This window comes from Limanda limanda, chromosome 7 (assembly GCF_963576545.1).
Source record: "Limanda limanda chromosome 7, fLimLim1.1, whole genome shotgun sequence".
Classification (NCBI taxonomy): domain Eukaryota; kingdom Metazoa; phylum Chordata; class Actinopteri; order Pleuronectiformes; family Pleuronectidae; genus Limanda; species Limanda limanda.
The window spans coordinates 26,776,272-26,791,165 of record NC_083642.1 but is presented as its reverse complement, the minus strand read 5'-3'; the positions used below and the strand labels follow the sequence as shown (position 1 = coordinate 26,791,165).

Here is a 14,894-nt window from a genome sequence, read left to right as displayed (position 1 = left end):
ATTTGCTTTGCAACCAGCAGAGGGAATGGTTGCTGCTGCTTTAAAGGAGAAACATCTTGGAAAGAGCAGGAAAGACTCACCATCAAAGAAAACAAGGATATGGAACCCTGACATTATTACTGTTGGAAATTATTGATAATTTTCATGATTTGATGATGGTGGTTCAGATGTATAAATAAGGTATTGTGGGTTGAGTCTTTCGCTTACGGCCATACCACCCTGAGCACGCCCGATCTCGTCTGATCTCGGAAGCTAAGCGTGGTCGGGCTTGGTTTGTACTTGGATGGGAGACCGCCTGGGAATACCAGGTGCTGTAAGCTTTTTCGAATTTGCTTTGCAACCAGCAGAGGGAACGGTTGCTGCTGCTTTAAAGGAGAAACATCTTGGAAAGAGCAGGAAAGACTCACCATCAAAGTAAACAAGGATATGGAACCCTGACATTATTACTGTTGGAAATTATTGATAATTGTCATGATTTGATGATGGTGGTTCACATGTATAAATAAGGTATTGTGGGTTGAGTCTTTTGCTTACGGCCATACCACTCTGAGCACGCCCGATCTCGTCTGATCTCGGAAGCTAAGCATGGTCGGGCTTGGTTAGTACTTGGATTGGGGACCACCTGGGAATACCAGGTGCTGTAAGCTTTTTCGAATTTGCTTTGCAACCAGCAGAGGGAATGGTTGCTGCTGCTTTAAAGGAGAAACATCTTGGAAAGAGCAGGAAAGACTCACCATCAAAGAAAACAAGGATATGGAACCCTGACATTATTACTGTTGGAAATTATTGATAATTTTCATGATTTGATGATGGTGGTTCAGATGTATAAATAAGGTATTGTGGGTTGAGTCTTTCGCTTACGGCCATACCACCCTGAGCACGCCCGATCTCGTCTGATCTCGGAAGCTAAGCGTGGTCGGGCTTGGTTTGTACTTGGATGGGAGACCGCCTGGGAATACCAGGTGCTGTAAGCTTTTTCGAATTTGCTTTGCAACCAGCAGAGGGAACGGTTGCTGCTGCTTTAAAGGAGAAACATCTTGGAAAGAGCAGGAAAGACTCACCATCAAAGAAAACAAGGATATGGAACCCTGACATTATTACTGTTGGAAATTATTGATAATTTTCATGATTTGATGATGGTGGTTCAGATGTATAAATAAGGTATTGTGGGCTGAGTCTTTCGCTTACGGCCATACCACCCTGAGCACGTCTGATCTCGGAAGCTAAGCATGGTCGGGCTTGGTTAGTACTTGGATGGGAGACCGCCTGGGAATACCAGGTGCTGTAAGCTTTTTCGAATTTGCTTTGCAACCAGCAGACGGAACGGTTGCTGCTGCTTTAAAGGAGAAACATCTTGGAAAGAGCAGGAAAGACTCACCATCAAAGAAAACAAGGATATGGAACCCTGACATTATTACTGTTGGAAATTATTGATAATTGTCATGATTTGATGATGGTGGTTCAGATGTATAAATAAGGTATTGTGGGTTGAGTCTTTCGCTTACGGCCATACCACCCTGAGCACGCCCGATCTCGTCTGATCTCGGAAGCTAAGCATGGTCGGGCTAGGTTAGTACTTGGATGGGAGACCGCCTGGGAATACCAGGTGCTGTAAGCTTTTTCGAATTTGCTTTGCAACCAGCAGAGGGAACGGTTGCTGCTGCTTTAAAGGAGAAACATCTTGGAAAGAGCAGGAAAAACTCACCATCAAAGAAAACAAGGATATGGAACCCAAACATTATTACTGTTGGAAATTATTGATAATTGTCATGATTTGATGATGGTGGTTCACATGTATAAATAAGGTATTGTGGGTTGAGTCTTTCGCTTACGGCCATACCACCCTGAGCACGCCCGATCTCGTCTGATCTCGGAAGCTAAGCATGGTCGGGCTTGGTTAGTACTTGGATGGGAGACCGCCTGGGAATACCAGGTGCTGTAAGCTTTTTCGAATTTGCTTTGCAACCAGCAGAGGGAACGGTTGCTGCTGCTTTAAAGGAGAAACATCTTGGAAAGAGCAGGAAAGACTCACCATCAAAGTAAACAAGGATATGGAACCCTGACATTATTACTGTTGGAAATTATTGATAATTGTCATGATTTGATGATGGTGGTTCACATGTATAAATAAGGTATTGTGGGTTGAGTCTTTTGCTTACGGCCATACCACTCTGAGCACGCCCGATCTCGTCTGATCTCGGAAGCTAAGCATGGTCGGGCTTGGTTAGTACTTGGATGGGAGACCACCTGGGAATACCAGGTGCTGTAAGCTTTTTCGAATTTGCTTTGCAACCAGCAGAGGGAATGGTTGCTGCTGCTTTAAAGGAGAAACATCTTGGAAAGAGCAGGAAAGACTCACCATCAAAGAAAACAAGGATATGGAACCCTGACATTATTACTGTTGGAAATTATTGATAATTTTCATGATTTGATGATGGTGGTTCAGATGTATAAATAAGGTATTGTGGGTTGAGTCTTTCGCTTACGGCCATACCACCCTGAGCACGCCCGATCTCGTCTGATCTCGGAAGCTAAGCGTGGTCGGGCTTGGTTTGTACTTGGATGGGAGACCGCCTGGGAATACCAGGTGCTGTAAGCTTTTTCGAATTTGCTTTGCAACCAGCAGAGGGAACGGTTGCTGCTGCTTTAAAGGAGAAACATCTTGGAAAGAGCAGGAAAGACTCACCATCAAAGTAAACAAGGATATGGAACCCTGACATTATTACTGTTGGAAATTATTGATAATTGTCATGATTTGATGATGGTGGTTCACATGTATAAATAAGGTATTGTGGGTTGAGTCTTTTGCTTACGGCCATACCACTCTGAGCACGCCCGATCTCGTCTGATCTCGGAAGCTAAGCATGGTCGGGCTTGGTTAGTACTTGGATTGGGGACCACCTGGGAATACCAGGTGCTGTAAGCTTTTTCGAATTTGCTTTGCAACCAGCAGAGGGAATGGTTGCTGCTGCTTTAAAGGAGAAACATCTTGGAAAGAGCAGGAAAGACTCACCATCAAAGAAAACAAGGATATGGAACCCTGACATTATTACTGTTGGAAATTATTGATAATTTTCATGATTTGATGATGGTGGTTCAGATGTATAAATAAGGTATTGTGGGTTGAGTCTTTCGCTTACGGCCATACCACCCTGAGCACGCCCGATCTCGTCTGATCTCGGAAGCTAAGCGTGGTCGGGCTTGGTTTGTACTTGGATGGGAGACCGCCTGGGAATACCAGGTGCTGTAAGCTTTTTCGAATTTGCTTTGCAACCAGCAGAGGGAACGGTTGCTGCTGCTTTAAAGGAGAAACATCTTGGAAAGAGCAGGAAAGACTCACCATCAAAGAAAACAAGGATATGGAACCCTGACATTATTACTGATGGAAATGATTGATAATTGTCATAATTTGATGATGGTGGTGGTGGTTCACATGTATAAATAAGGTATTGTGGGTTGAGTCTTTCGCTTACGGCCATACCACCCTGAGCACGCCCGATCTCGTCTGATCTCGGAAGCTAAGCAGGGTCGGGCTTGGTTAGTACTTGGATGGGAGACCGCCTGGGAATACCAGGTGCTGTAAGCTTTTCGAATTTGCTTTGCAACCAGCAGAGGGAACGGTTGCTGCTGCTTTAAAGGAGAAACCTCTTGGAAAAAGCAGGAAAGACTCACCATCAAAGAAAACAAGGATATGGAACCCTGACATTATTACTGTTGGAAATTATTGATAATTGTCATGATTTGATGATGGTGGTTCAGATGTATAAATAAGGTATTGTGGGTTGAGTCTTTCGCATACGGCCATACCACCCTGAGCACGCCCGATCTCGTCTGATCTCGGAAGCTAAGCATGGTCGGGCTAGGTTAGTACTTGGATGGGAGACCGCCTGGGAATACCAGGTGCTGTAAGCTTTTTCGAATTTGCTTTGCAACCAGCAGAGGGAACGGTTGCTGCTGCTTTAAAGGAGAAACATCTTGGAAAGAGCAGGAAAAACTCACCATCAAAGAAAACAAGGATATGGAACCCTGACATTATTACTGTTGGAAATTATTGATAATTGTCATGATTTGATGATGGTGGTTCACATATATAAATAATGTATTGTGGGTTGAGTCTTTCGCTTACGGCCATACCACCCTGAGCACGCCCGATCTCGTCTGATCTCGGAAGCTAAGCATGGTCGGGCTTGGTTAGTACTTGGATGGGAGACCGCCTGGGAATACCAGGTGCTGTAAGCTTTTTCGAATTTGCTTTGCAACCAGCAGAGGGAACGGTTGCTGCTGCTTTAAAGGAGAAACATCTTGGAAAGAGCAGGAAAGACTCACCATCAAAGAAAACAAGGATATGGAACCCTGACATTATTACTGTTGGAAATTATTGATAATTTTCATGATTTGATGATGGTGGTTCAGATGTATAAATAAGGTATTGTGGGTTGAGTCTTTTGCTTACGGCCATACCACTCTGAGCACGCCCGATCTCGTCTGATCTCGGAAGCTAAGCATGGTCGGGCTTGGTTAGTACTTGGATTGGAGACCACCTGGGAATACCAGGTGCTGTAAGCTTTTTCGAATTTGCTTTGCAACCAGCAGAGGGAATGGTTGCTGCTGCTTTAAAGGAGAAACATCTTGGAAAGAGCAGGAAAGACTCACCATCAAAGAAAACAAGGATATGGAACCCTGACATTATTACTGTTGGAAATTATTGATAATTTTCATGATTTGATGATGGTGGTTCAGATGTATAAATAAGGTATTGTGGGTTGAGTCTTTCGCTTACGGCCATACCACCCTGAGCACGCCCGATCTCGTCTGATCTCGGAAGCTAAGCGTGGTCGGGCTTGGTTTGTACTTGGATGGGAGACCGCCTGGGAATACCAGGTGCTGTAAGCTTTTTCGAATTTGCTTTGCAACCATCAGAGGGAACGGTTGCTGCTGCTTTAAAGGAGAAACATCTTGGAAAGAGCAGGAAAGACTCACCATCAAAGAAAACAAGGATATGGAACCCTGACATTATTACTGATGGAAATGATTGATAATTGTCATAATTTGATGATGGTGGTGGTGGTTCACATGTATAAATAAGGTATTGTGGGTTGAGTCTTTCGCTTACGGCCATACCACCCTGAGCACGCCCGATCTCGTCTGATCTCGGAAGCTAAGCAGGGTCGGGCTTGGTTAGTACTTGGATGGGAGACCGCCTGGGAATACCAGGTGCTGTAAGCTTTTTCGAATTTGCTTTGCAACCAGCAGAGAGAACGGTTGCTGCTGCTTTAAAGGAGAAACATCTTGGAAAAAGCAGGAAAGACTCACCATCAAAGAAAACAAGGATATGGAACCCTGACATTATTACTGTTGGAAATTATTGATAATTGTCATGATTTGATGATGGTGGTTCAGATGTATAAATAAGGTATTGTGGGTTGAGTCTTTCGCTTACGGCCATACCACCCTGAGCACGCCCGATCTCGTCTGATCTCGGAAGCTAAGCATGGTCGGGCTAGGTTAGTACTTGGATGGGAGACCGCCTGGGAATACCAGGTGCTGTAAGCTTTTTCGAATTTGCTTTGCAACCAGCAGAGGGAACGGTTGCTGCTGCTTTAAAGGAGAAACATCTTGGAAAGAGCAGGAAAAACTCACCATCAAAGAAAACAAGGATATGGAACCCAAACATTATTACTGTTGGAAATTATTGATAATTGTCATGATTTGATGATGGTGGTTCACATGTATAAATAAGGTATTGTGGGTTGAGTCTTTCGCTTACGGCCATACCACCCTGAGCACGCCCGATCTCGTCTGATCTCGGAAGCTAAGCATGGTCGGGCTTGGTTAGTACTTGGATGGGAGACCGCCTGGGAATACCAGGTGCTGTAAGCTTTTTCGAATTTGCTTTGCAACCAGCAGAGGGAACGGTTGCTGCTGCTTTAAAGGAGAAACCTCTTGGAAAGAGCAGGAAAGACTCACCATCAAAGTAAACAAGGATATGGAACCCTGACATTATTACTGTTGGAAATTATTGATAATTGTCATGATTTGATGATGGTGGTTCACATGTATAAATAAGGTATTGTGGGTTGAGTCTTTTGCTTACGGCCATACCACTCTGAGCACGCCCGATCTCGTCTGATCTCGGAAGCTAAGCATGGTCGGGCTTGGTTAGTACTTGGATGGGAGACCACCTGGGAATACCAGGTGCTGTAAGCTTTTTCGAATTTGCTTTGCAACCAGCAGAGGGAATGGTTGCTGCTGCTTTAAAGGAGAAACATCTTGGAAAGAGCAGGAAAGACTCACCATCAAAGAAAACAAGGATATGGAACCCTGACATTATTACTGTTGGAAATTATTGATAATTTTCATGATTTGATGATGGTGGTTCAGATGTATAAATAAGGTATTGTGGGTTGAGTCTTTCGCTTACGGCCATACCACCCTGAGCACGCCCGATCTCGTCTGATCTCGGAAGCTAAGCGTGGTCGGGCTTGGTTTGTACTTGGATGGGAGACCGCCTGGGAATACCAGGTGCTGTAAGCTTTTTCGAATTTGCTTTGCAACCAGCAGAGGGAACGGTTGCTGCTGCTTTAAAGGAGAAACATCTTGGAAAGAGCAGGAAAGACTCACCATCAAAGTAAACAAGGATATGGAACCCTGACATTATTACTGTTGGAAATTATTGATAATTGTCATGATTTGATGATGGTGGTTCACATGTATAAATAAGGTATTGTGGGTTGAGTCTTTTGCTTACGGCCATACCACTCTGAGCACGCCCGATCTCGTCTGATCTCGGAAGCTAAGCATGGTCGGGCTTGGTTAGTACTTGGATTGGAGACCACCTGGGAATACCAGGTGCTGTAAGCTTTTTCGAATTTGCTTTGCAACCAGCAGAGGGAATGGTTGCTGCTGCTTTAAAGGAGAAACATCTTGGAAAGAGCAGGAAAGACTCACCATCAAAGAAAACAAGGATATGGAACCCTGACATTATTACTGTTGGAAATTATTGATAATTTTCATGATTTGATGATGGTGGTTCAGATGTATAAATAAGGTATTGTGGGTTGAGTCTTTCGCTTACGGCCATACCACCCTGAGCACGCCCGATCTCGTCTGATCTCGGAAGCTAAGCGTGGTCGGGCTTGGTTTGTACTTGGATGGGAGACCGCCTGGGAATACCAGGTGCTGTAAGCTTTTTCGAATTTGCTTTGCAACCATCAGAGGGAACGGTTGCTGCTGCTTTAAAGGAGAAACATCTTGGAAAGAACAGGAAAGACTCACCATCAAAGAAAACAAGGATATGGAACCCTGACATTATTACTGATGGAAATGATTGATAATTGTCATAATTTGATGATGGTGGTGGTGGTTCACATGTATAAATAAGGTATTGTGGGTTGAGTCTTTCGCTTACGGCCATACCACCCTGAGCACGCCCGATCTCGTCTGATCTCGGAAGCTAAGCAGGGTCGGGCTTGGTTAGTACTTGGATGGGAGACCGCCTGGGAATACCAGGTGCTGTAAGCTTTTTCGAATTTGCTTTGCAACCAGCAGAGGGAATGGTTGCTGCTGCTTTAAAGGAGAAACATCTTGGAAAAAGCAGGAAAGACTCACCATCAAAGAAAACAAGGATATGGAACCCTGACATTATTACTGTTGGAAATTATTGATAATTGTCATGATTTGATGATGGTGGTTCAGATGTATAAATAAGGTATTGTGGGTTGAGTCTTTCGCTTACGGCCATACCACCCTGAGCACGCCCGATCTCGTCTGATCTCGGAAGCTAAGCATGGTCGGGCTAGGTTAGTACTTGGATGGGAGACCGCCTGGGAATACCAGGTGCTGTAAGCTTTTTCGAATTTGCTTTGCAACCAGCAGAGGGAACGGTTGCTGCTGCTTTAAAGGAGAAACATCTTGGAAAGAGCAGGAAAAACTCACCATCAAAGAAAACAAGGATATGGAACCCAAACATTATTACTGTTGGAAATTATTGATAATTGTCATGATTTGATGATGGTGGTTCACATGTATAAATAAGGTATTGTGGGTTGAGTCTTTCGCTTACGGCCATACCACCCTGAGCACGCCCGATCTCGTCTGATCTCGGAAGCTAAGCATGGTCGGGCTTGGTTAGTACTTGGATGGGAGACCGCCTGGGAATACCAGGTGCTGTAAGCTTTTTCGAATTTGCTTTGCAACCAGCAGAGGGAACGGTTGCTGCTGCTTTAAAGGAGAAACATCTTGGAAAGAGCAGGAAAAACTCACCATCAAAGAAAACAAGGATATGGAACCCAAACATTATTACTGTTGGAAATTATTGATAATTGTCATGATTTGATGATGGTGGTTCACATGTATAAATAAGGTATTGTGGGTTGAGTCTTTTGCTTACGGCCATACCACTCTGAGCACGCCCGATCTCGTCTGATCTCGGAAGCTAAGCATGGTCGGGCTTGGTTAGTACTTGGATGGGAGACAACCTGGGAATACCAGGTGCTGTAAGCTTTTTCGAATTTGCTTTGCAACCAGCAGAGGGAATGGTTGCTGCTGCTTTAAAGGAGAAACATCTTGGAAAAAGCAGGAAAGACTCACCATCAAAGAAAACAAGGATATGGAACCCTGACATTATTACTGTTGGAAATTATTGATAATTTTCATGATTTGATGATGGTGGTTCAGATGTATAAATAAGGTATTGTGGGTTGAGTCTTTCGCTTACGGCCATACCACCCTGAGCACGCCCGATCTCGTCTGATCTCGGAAGCTAAGCGTGGTCGGGCTTGGTTTGTACTTGGATGGGAGACCGCCTGGGAATACCAGGTGCTGTAAGCCTTTTCGAATTTGCTTTGCAACCAGCAGAGGGAACGGTTGCTGCTGCTTTAAAGGAGAAACATCTTGGAAAGAGCAGGAAAGACTCACCATCAAAGAAAACAAGGATATGGAACCCTGACATTATTACTGATGGAAATGATTGATAATTGTCATAATTTGATGATGGTGGTGGTGGTTCACATGTATAAATAAGGTATTGTGGGTTGAGTCTTTCGCTTACGGCCATACCACCCTGAGCACGCCCGATCTCGTCTGATCTCGGAAGCTAAGCAGGGTCGGGCTTGGTTAGTACTTGGATGGGAGACCGCCTGGGAATACCAGGTGCTGTAAGCTTTTTCGAATTTGCTTTGCAACCAGCAGAGGGAACGGTTGCTGCTGCTTTAAAGGAGAAACATCTTGGAAAAAGCATGAAAGACTCACCATCAAAGAAAACAAGGATATGGAACCCTGACATTATTACTGTTGGAAATTATTGATAATTGTCATGATTTGATGATGGTGGTTCACATGTATAAATAAGGTATTGTGGGTTGAGTCTTTCGCTTACGGCCATACCACCCTGAGCACGCCCGATCTCGTCTGATCTCAGAAGCTAAGCGTGGTCGGGCTTGGTTAGTACTTGGATGGGAGACCGCCTGGGAATACCAGGTGCTGTAAGCTTTTTCAAATTTGCTTTGCAACCAGCAGAGGGAACGGTTGCTGCTGCTTTAAAGGAGAAACATCTTGGAAAGAGCAGGAAAGACTCACCATCAAAGAAAACAAGGATATGGAACCCTGACATTATTAATGATGGAAATGCTTGATAATTGTCATGATTTGATGATGGTGGTGGTGGTTCACATGTATAAATAAGGTATTGTGGGTTGAGTCTTTCGCTTACGGCCATACCACCCTGAGCACGCCCGATCTCGTCTGATCTCGGAAGCTAAGCATGGTCGGGCTAGGTTAGTACTTGGATGGGAGACCGCCTGGAAATACCAGGTGCTGTAAGCTTTTTCGAATTTGCTTGCAACCAGCAGAGGGAACGGTTGCTGCTGCTTTAAAGGAGAAACATCTTGGAAAGAGCAGGAAAGACTCACCATCAAAGAAAACAAGGATATGGAACCCTGACATTATTACTGTTGGAAATTATTGATAATTGTCATGATTTGATGATGGTGGTTCACATGTATAAATAAGGTATTGTGGGTTGAGTCTTTCGCTTACTGCCATACCACCCTGAGCACGCCCGATCTCGTCTGATCCCGTTCAGGTGCGCAAGCAGGAAGTGAGCAGAGAGCAGAGAGCAGTCGAGTGTTTGTTGGGACCGCGTGTGCTTGTGAGGCATAAGGTGCATTTGTGATAGTTTTATGTGTGATTCATTTCCCCTGCAGCCTGGCAGTTTGGGGGATTGTTTCATACTTTCTGTGATTGGATGGATAATTTGATAAATGACAAAATAGAAGGTAAGGCCACTTTGATTAATGCAGAACCCGAGATTGATTATGCTTCTAGTGATTGGAGGGAAGAACTTGTGAATGAAAACATGGAAGTTAAGAACAGTTTGGCACATGTAGAACGGGAGAATGATTCTGGAAATATTGAAGCCAGCGAGAAAGGAATAACCCAGGAGATCAATTCCGTTATTAGGCCTATTGATAAAGCAAGCATGGTGAATGGTAGGAGAGATAAAGAGAGACAGGGAGAAAGTGAGGGTGATTGTGGCTATAAAAAGGAGCTGACATTGATTGTAGAGCCCGTCGGTGAAGATCACATTACCATGATGGAACTGTTGCGGGAAATCAAGGAAAAGTGTGGGATTGTTCTGGCATGCAGGGTCAAAAGTAACAACACTTACGAGATCACCATGCAGGAGGGAAAGGGCAAGACAAGGTTATTAGATGGCTTCAAAATCGAAAACACTCGGGTGACTGCCAAGGAAGTTCGCAGCAATGAAATTGTTGTTTCATTTCTAAACTTGCCATCTTATATCACTGATGCTGAAATTAGGCAGAAACTCTCAACGTGGGGTGTGAGGGCGATTTCGCCCATCAAAAGAAGGAAATGGCCTGGGACAGACGTGGTGGACGGGACAAGGTTCTGTAAAGTACAATTTACTGAACTTGTACAGTCGCTGCCCTACTCAGCAAAGTTCGAGACACTAGACGGAGGGGAGTACTTCCGTGTAATTCATGACAGGCAGGTGAAGGTCTGCAGGCTGTGCATCCAGCCAGGACATATTTTGAGAGAATGCCCAGACTTCACCTGTTATAAATGCAAGCGCCAGGGACACTATGCTAGGGAGTGTGACTTGCAGGGGGGGAGGCGCGGAGAGGAGAGGACGGTGGACGCGGAGCCAGCCGGCGGCGACGAGAGCGTTTCCTGGTCCGAGGAGGAGCAACGACAGCAGGACGAGGACACCGGAGCTGCCAGCGGGGGTGAAATTACCCCATCCACCATCGGCAGCAGTGCGGATGGAGTGTCCGGTGAGACGGGTTGCGTGACGGGAGGAGCATCCGGGCAAAGTATGGAGGAAGGTGCTAGCAAAGCGCCCAAAACTCCCTCAGCCCGGGCGAGTGAACGAAGAGGCGACCGACCAGGAGAGGTGGAGGCCCCGGATTGCAGTGAGGCTCCAAGGGGCGGCGGGGCTGCTGCTGCTGCTGCTGCTGCTGCTGCTGCTGCTGCTGCTGCTGCTGCTGCTGCTGCTGCGACTGCTTCACCTAAGGAGCCAGACGATTCGAGCATGGAGGTGGTGGAGGCAAGAACATCGGGAGAAGGAGAGTCGATGGACTACGAGGCGGTGAAAGCCAGCAGGAAGAGAATGAGCAAAAAGAAGGACAAAAGGGTGCCAAAAGAGCGGAAGGTATGAACAATCGAGCATCTCTGGAAAGCTGTGTTTTTCTTTTCACCATTACTATGGTCATAATAACATCCTTAAATGCAAACGGCCTGAGGAACATGATCAAAATAGAAAGAACGATTGAACTCTGTAAATCTGACATACTGTGCCTTCAAGAAACGCATTGGGATAATGAACTTGTGGAAACCCTTGGAAAGATTTGGAAAGGGCCCATATTTATAGACAATGGGAGTGCGAGGGCATGTGGAGTGGCAATCCTTGTCAAAGAGAGGTCTGTTAGTGGTGTCAAGCAAACCTTTTGTGGAGGGAATGGACGTGTGATAGCGATAGAATTTGTCCACAATAAAAACACATACAAATTAATCAATATCTATGCACCAAACGTGGAGGAACTGAGAAAGGGTTTTTTTGAGGACTTGGAGGTTCTGTGCACGGGAGATTGTATGATGGTTGGTGACTATAATGTAAAATTATCAAGACTAGATTATTCAAATAATGTAAAATACAGGTATGATGGGTCAAGGAACTTTTTGAAAAGCATGATGGCAGAACACAAAATGGTGGACGTATGGAGGGAGGAAAATGCAGAACGAAAAGTGTTTTCGCGGAGGCAGGTGGTTATGGGGACCCTTAGACAGAGTAGAATAGACCTCGTCCTAGTTAAGGAAAACATTGTCAGCCAAATAAAAGAGGTGAAATATAATTTTACCACTCTTAGTGATCATGCAATCCTGTCGCTGAGGTTAAGGGACGTATGTATAAGGAATGTAGGTGGAGGAATGTGGTGCCTAAACAACAGCTTATTAAGAGAGGATTCATATAAAGAGATGATAGCAAAATGTATCAAAGAAGAAATAGAGAACAGATTAAACAAAGATAATATTTGTATTTGGTGGGAAAATTTGAAAGAAAAAGTTAAAAAGAAAAGCATATACTATTCCAAGCAAAAGAACTTCAGAATGGATCAGGTAGAGAAAGAGATACAAAATAAATTAAACGAAGAAGCAGGGAAAGCAGACAAAGATGGAAATTATAATATACAAAATTATCTGGAGTTGAGAAGGCAACTAAAAGATTGTGAGAAAAATAAATGTGATGGGGCGATAGTAAGGAGTAGAGTACAGTATGCTGTAGAGGGGGAAAGGTGCACAGCGTACTTTCTAAACCTGGAAAAAAATAAGCAGGAAAAAAATTATATAAACGAACTACAGAATGAAAATGGGGAGAAGGTAAATGATTTGGTTAGCATTTTGAATACAGTGGAAGGCTTCTATAAAAACTTGTATAAAAAAGGGAATGCAGAAAAAGTATGTATTGATGAGGTCTTGAGTGGTGTGGATGCAAGGATATCAGCAGACGAGCAAGACATGTGTGACAGAGAGATTACAGTAGAAGAAATACAAATAGCAATTAAAAATGCAAAAAACAATAAAAGCCCTGGTTCAGATGGCCTTAGCAGTGAATTCTACAAAGAGTTTGCTGATGTGTTGGCACCCATACTGCTAATGGTATATCAAAGCATGGAAGAGGGACAACTGGTTCCAGAATCCATGGCTACTGGGGTAATCACAATATTATTTAAAAACAGGGGGAGTAGGTTGGAGTTAGGGAATTATAGGCCAATTAGTTTATTGAATAGTGACTATAAGATATTAACAAGGGTTTTAGCGTATAGGATTAAGAAGGTAATGGGAGGAATAATATCACCGACACAGGCATATAGTGTCGAAGGGAGAGACATAGCAGATATAATAGGGACAGTGAGGGACGTTGTTAGGCACATGAAAGAACAGTCTGGGATTGTGTTGAGTGTAGATTTGAATAAGGCTTTTGATAGAGTGGAGCATGAGTTCTTGTTTCGGACTATGAAAGAATTTGGGTTTGGGGATAGAATAGTGAGTTGGATCAGGCTGCTGTATAAGGAAGCTAAGAGTAGGGTCAAATGTAATGGTCTGATGACAGACACCTTTGCTTTGGAGAGGTCAGTGAGACAGGGCTGTCCTTTATCAGCACTGTTGTATAGCATGTCTATTGAACCCTTTGCTGTCCTTATAAAAAAGGATAGTAATATAAAAGGAATACAAATACCAGGTGAGAAAATTAATATAATTCAACAATATGCGGATGACATGACAATAACAGTAGAAAATATGGACAGCATCAATATAATTATGAAACACATGGGAACATATGGGAGGGCAGCAGGGGCTAAAGTGAATATAGAAAAATCGGAACTAATGTGTATAGGTCAGGAGGGGGATAGGGTTGACAGTATGATTGCATTTAGAGTGGTGGACTGCATCAAAGTTTTAGGAGTAAACATAGGTCCAAACGAAAAGGAAGCAAGAGATATCACTTGGACAGGAGTGATAAATAAGATAAAACACACTTTAAATGCATGGAAGCAGAGGAAATTGAAATTAAAAGGTAAGGTAATAGTTGTTAATTCCTTATTATTATCCAAATGTGTGTATGTTTTGGGCGCACTAGATCTTCCGGTATGGGTTCTATCCGAATTAAATCAGCTGACTTCAAACTTCTTGTGGGATGGGAAGGGTGTGAGGATATCCCACAAAACGTTGATAGCAGGGTACAGTGAGGGAGGGTTAAAACTGGTGGACATTGACACAAAACGTAAAGCACTGAGGGTTAAAACAGTGAAGAAGTATCTCCATGATGTGAATGACTATGGGTGGAAACAATTCTTTAAAATGTATGTTCAGATGGCTGGTAGATGTGGAGAGAATAGTCTGCTTATGGTTTTGAAGGAACCAATGTATGAAAAAGTGCCTTCTTTCTACCAAGAGGTGTTCAAAGCGTGGGGAGAATTCCTACCCAACATATCATACAACTGTAGTAATGTAACCGAAGTAATGAATAAACCCGTTTTTCTCAATCCTATAATACAGCATAACAACAAAATGCTATACAATAAGGTTTTCATGGATGCAGGAATTAGGCAAGTAAAGGACATGGTCTATGAGTTTGTGCCTGGGTTTCTGCCTGGGCAGGCAATGGTAGACTGCGTAAGAGAAGGGGATGAGGATGCTAGGAGAGATATGATTGTAAAAATGTATGATATAATTAAGGGGAGTATGCCTGTAGACTGGAGGTATTTGATTGAGAGAGAGTGTGTGAGGACAGGGGATGGACCCTTACCTAAACTAGTGTTTGTTAAAAATTATGCAAATAAAGAGTTTAAAGAATTAAAAGTAAAAAACATATA

General features: G+C 43.8%; 29 non-coding genes and 1 pseudogene across 29 annotated transcripts; all 30 read left to right on the top strand.

Moving 5' to 3' along the window:
- The first annotated feature begins 201 nt into the window (after positions 1 to 201).
- On the top strand, positions 202 to 320 carry LOC133007151 (5S ribosomal RNA). Its single transcript, XR_009679641.1, has one exon. It is a non-coding gene; the product is annotated as a 5S ribosomal RNA (ribosomal RNA).
- Positions 321 to 528: 208 nt separating this feature from the next.
- LOC133007623 (5S ribosomal RNA) lies at positions 529 to 647 on the top strand. Its single transcript, XR_009680083.1, has one exon. It is a non-coding gene; the product is annotated as a 5S ribosomal RNA (ribosomal RNA).
- Positions 648 to 855: 208 nt separating this feature from the next.
- On the top strand, positions 856 to 974 carry LOC133007150 (5S ribosomal RNA). The gene has a single exon (XR_009679640.1). It is a non-coding gene; the product is annotated as a 5S ribosomal RNA (ribosomal RNA).
- Positions 975 to 1,182: 208 nt separating this feature from the next.
- On the top strand, positions 1,183 to 1,291 carry LOC133007848 (5S ribosomal RNA; annotated as a pseudogene).
- Positions 1,292 to 1,499: 208 nt separating this feature from the next.
- On the top strand, positions 1,500 to 1,618 carry LOC133006190 (5S ribosomal RNA). The gene has a single exon (XR_009678736.1). It is a non-coding gene; the product is annotated as a 5S ribosomal RNA (ribosomal RNA).
- A 208-nt stretch (positions 1,619 to 1,826) lies between these two features.
- On the top strand, positions 1,827 to 1,945 carry LOC133006410 (5S ribosomal RNA). The gene has a single exon (XR_009678942.1). It is a non-coding gene; the product is annotated as a 5S ribosomal RNA (ribosomal RNA).
- A 208-nt stretch (positions 1,946 to 2,153) lies between these two features.
- LOC133006789 (5S ribosomal RNA) lies at positions 2,154 to 2,272 on the top strand. The gene has a single exon (XR_009679299.1). It is a non-coding gene; the product is annotated as a 5S ribosomal RNA (ribosomal RNA).
- Positions 2,273 to 2,480: 208 nt separating this feature from the next.
- Positions 2,481 to 2,599, top strand: LOC133007148 (5S ribosomal RNA). Its single transcript, XR_009679639.1, has one exon. It is a non-coding gene; the product is annotated as a 5S ribosomal RNA (ribosomal RNA).
- Positions 2,600 to 2,807: 208 nt separating this feature from the next.
- Positions 2,808 to 2,926, top strand: LOC133007620 (5S ribosomal RNA). The gene has a single exon (XR_009680081.1). It is a non-coding gene; the product is annotated as a 5S ribosomal RNA (ribosomal RNA).
- A 208-nt stretch (positions 2,927 to 3,134) lies between these two features.
- Positions 3,135 to 3,253, top strand: LOC133007147 (5S ribosomal RNA). The gene has a single exon (XR_009679638.1). It is a non-coding gene; the product is annotated as a 5S ribosomal RNA (ribosomal RNA).
- Positions 3,254 to 3,467: 214 nt separating this feature from the next.
- LOC133007965 (5S ribosomal RNA) lies at positions 3,468 to 3,586 on the top strand. Its single transcript, XR_009680253.1, has one exon. It is a non-coding gene; the product is annotated as a 5S ribosomal RNA (ribosomal RNA).
- A 207-nt stretch (positions 3,587 to 3,793) lies between these two features.
- On the top strand, positions 3,794 to 3,912 carry LOC133006988 (5S ribosomal RNA). The gene has a single exon (XR_009679488.1). It is a non-coding gene; the product is annotated as a 5S ribosomal RNA (ribosomal RNA).
- Positions 3,913 to 4,120: 208 nt separating this feature from the next.
- On the top strand, positions 4,121 to 4,239 carry LOC133006409 (5S ribosomal RNA). Its single transcript, XR_009678941.1, has one exon. It is a non-coding gene; the product is annotated as a 5S ribosomal RNA (ribosomal RNA).
- Positions 4,240 to 4,447: 208 nt separating this feature from the next.
- LOC133007560 (5S ribosomal RNA) lies at positions 4,448 to 4,566 on the top strand. Its single transcript, XR_009680024.1, has one exon. It is a non-coding gene; the product is annotated as a 5S ribosomal RNA (ribosomal RNA).
- A 208-nt stretch (positions 4,567 to 4,774) lies between these two features.
- On the top strand, positions 4,775 to 4,893 carry LOC133007146 (5S ribosomal RNA). Its single transcript, XR_009679637.1, has one exon. It is a non-coding gene; the product is annotated as a 5S ribosomal RNA (ribosomal RNA).
- Positions 4,894 to 5,107: 214 nt separating this feature from the next.
- LOC133007953 (5S ribosomal RNA) lies at positions 5,108 to 5,226 on the top strand. The gene has a single exon (XR_009680242.1). It is a non-coding gene; the product is annotated as a 5S ribosomal RNA (ribosomal RNA).
- Positions 5,227 to 5,434: 208 nt separating this feature from the next.
- On the top strand, positions 5,435 to 5,553 carry LOC133006189 (5S ribosomal RNA). Its single transcript, XR_009678735.1, has one exon. It is a non-coding gene; the product is annotated as a 5S ribosomal RNA (ribosomal RNA).
- Positions 5,554 to 5,761: 208 nt separating this feature from the next.
- Positions 5,762 to 5,880, top strand: LOC133006408 (5S ribosomal RNA). The gene has a single exon (XR_009678940.1). It is a non-coding gene; the product is annotated as a 5S ribosomal RNA (ribosomal RNA).
- A 208-nt stretch (positions 5,881 to 6,088) lies between these two features.
- Positions 6,089 to 6,207, top strand: LOC133006787 (5S ribosomal RNA). The gene has a single exon (XR_009679298.1). It is a non-coding gene; the product is annotated as a 5S ribosomal RNA (ribosomal RNA).
- Positions 6,208 to 6,415: 208 nt separating this feature from the next.
- On the top strand, positions 6,416 to 6,534 carry LOC133007144 (5S ribosomal RNA). Its single transcript, XR_009679635.1, has one exon. It is a non-coding gene; the product is annotated as a 5S ribosomal RNA (ribosomal RNA).
- A 208-nt stretch (positions 6,535 to 6,742) lies between these two features.
- On the top strand, positions 6,743 to 6,861 carry LOC133007559 (5S ribosomal RNA). The gene has a single exon (XR_009680023.1). It is a non-coding gene; the product is annotated as a 5S ribosomal RNA (ribosomal RNA).
- A 208-nt stretch (positions 6,862 to 7,069) lies between these two features.
- Positions 7,070 to 7,188, top strand: LOC133007143 (5S ribosomal RNA). The gene has a single exon (XR_009679634.1). It is a non-coding gene; the product is annotated as a 5S ribosomal RNA (ribosomal RNA).
- A 214-nt stretch (positions 7,189 to 7,402) lies between these two features.
- LOC133007940 (5S ribosomal RNA) lies at positions 7,403 to 7,521 on the top strand. Its single transcript, XR_009680230.1, has one exon. It is a non-coding gene; the product is annotated as a 5S ribosomal RNA (ribosomal RNA).
- Positions 7,522 to 7,729: 208 nt separating this feature from the next.
- LOC133006187 (5S ribosomal RNA) lies at positions 7,730 to 7,848 on the top strand. Its single transcript, XR_009678733.1, has one exon. It is a non-coding gene; the product is annotated as a 5S ribosomal RNA (ribosomal RNA).
- A 208-nt stretch (positions 7,849 to 8,056) lies between these two features.
- Positions 8,057 to 8,175, top strand: LOC133006407 (5S ribosomal RNA). Its single transcript, XR_009678939.1, has one exon. It is a non-coding gene; the product is annotated as a 5S ribosomal RNA (ribosomal RNA).
- A 208-nt stretch (positions 8,176 to 8,383) lies between these two features.
- On the top strand, positions 8,384 to 8,502 carry LOC133007619 (5S ribosomal RNA). The gene has a single exon (XR_009680080.1). It is a non-coding gene; the product is annotated as a 5S ribosomal RNA (ribosomal RNA).
- A 208-nt stretch (positions 8,503 to 8,710) lies between these two features.
- LOC133007030 (5S ribosomal RNA) lies at positions 8,711 to 8,829 on the top strand. Its single transcript, XR_009679528.1, has one exon. It is a non-coding gene; the product is annotated as a 5S ribosomal RNA (ribosomal RNA).
- A 214-nt stretch (positions 8,830 to 9,043) lies between these two features.
- LOC133007929 (5S ribosomal RNA) lies at positions 9,044 to 9,162 on the top strand. Its single transcript, XR_009680219.1, has one exon. It is a non-coding gene; the product is annotated as a 5S ribosomal RNA (ribosomal RNA).
- A 208-nt stretch (positions 9,163 to 9,370) lies between these two features.
- Positions 9,371 to 9,489, top strand: LOC133007443 (5S ribosomal RNA). Its single transcript, XR_009679914.1, has one exon. It is a non-coding gene; the product is annotated as a 5S ribosomal RNA (ribosomal RNA).
- A 214-nt stretch (positions 9,490 to 9,703) lies between these two features.
- Positions 9,704 to 9,822, top strand: LOC133007119 (5S ribosomal RNA). The gene has a single exon (XR_009679611.1). It is a non-coding gene; the product is annotated as a 5S ribosomal RNA (ribosomal RNA).
- The last annotated feature ends 5,072 nt before the right edge of the window (positions 9,823 to 14,894 follow it).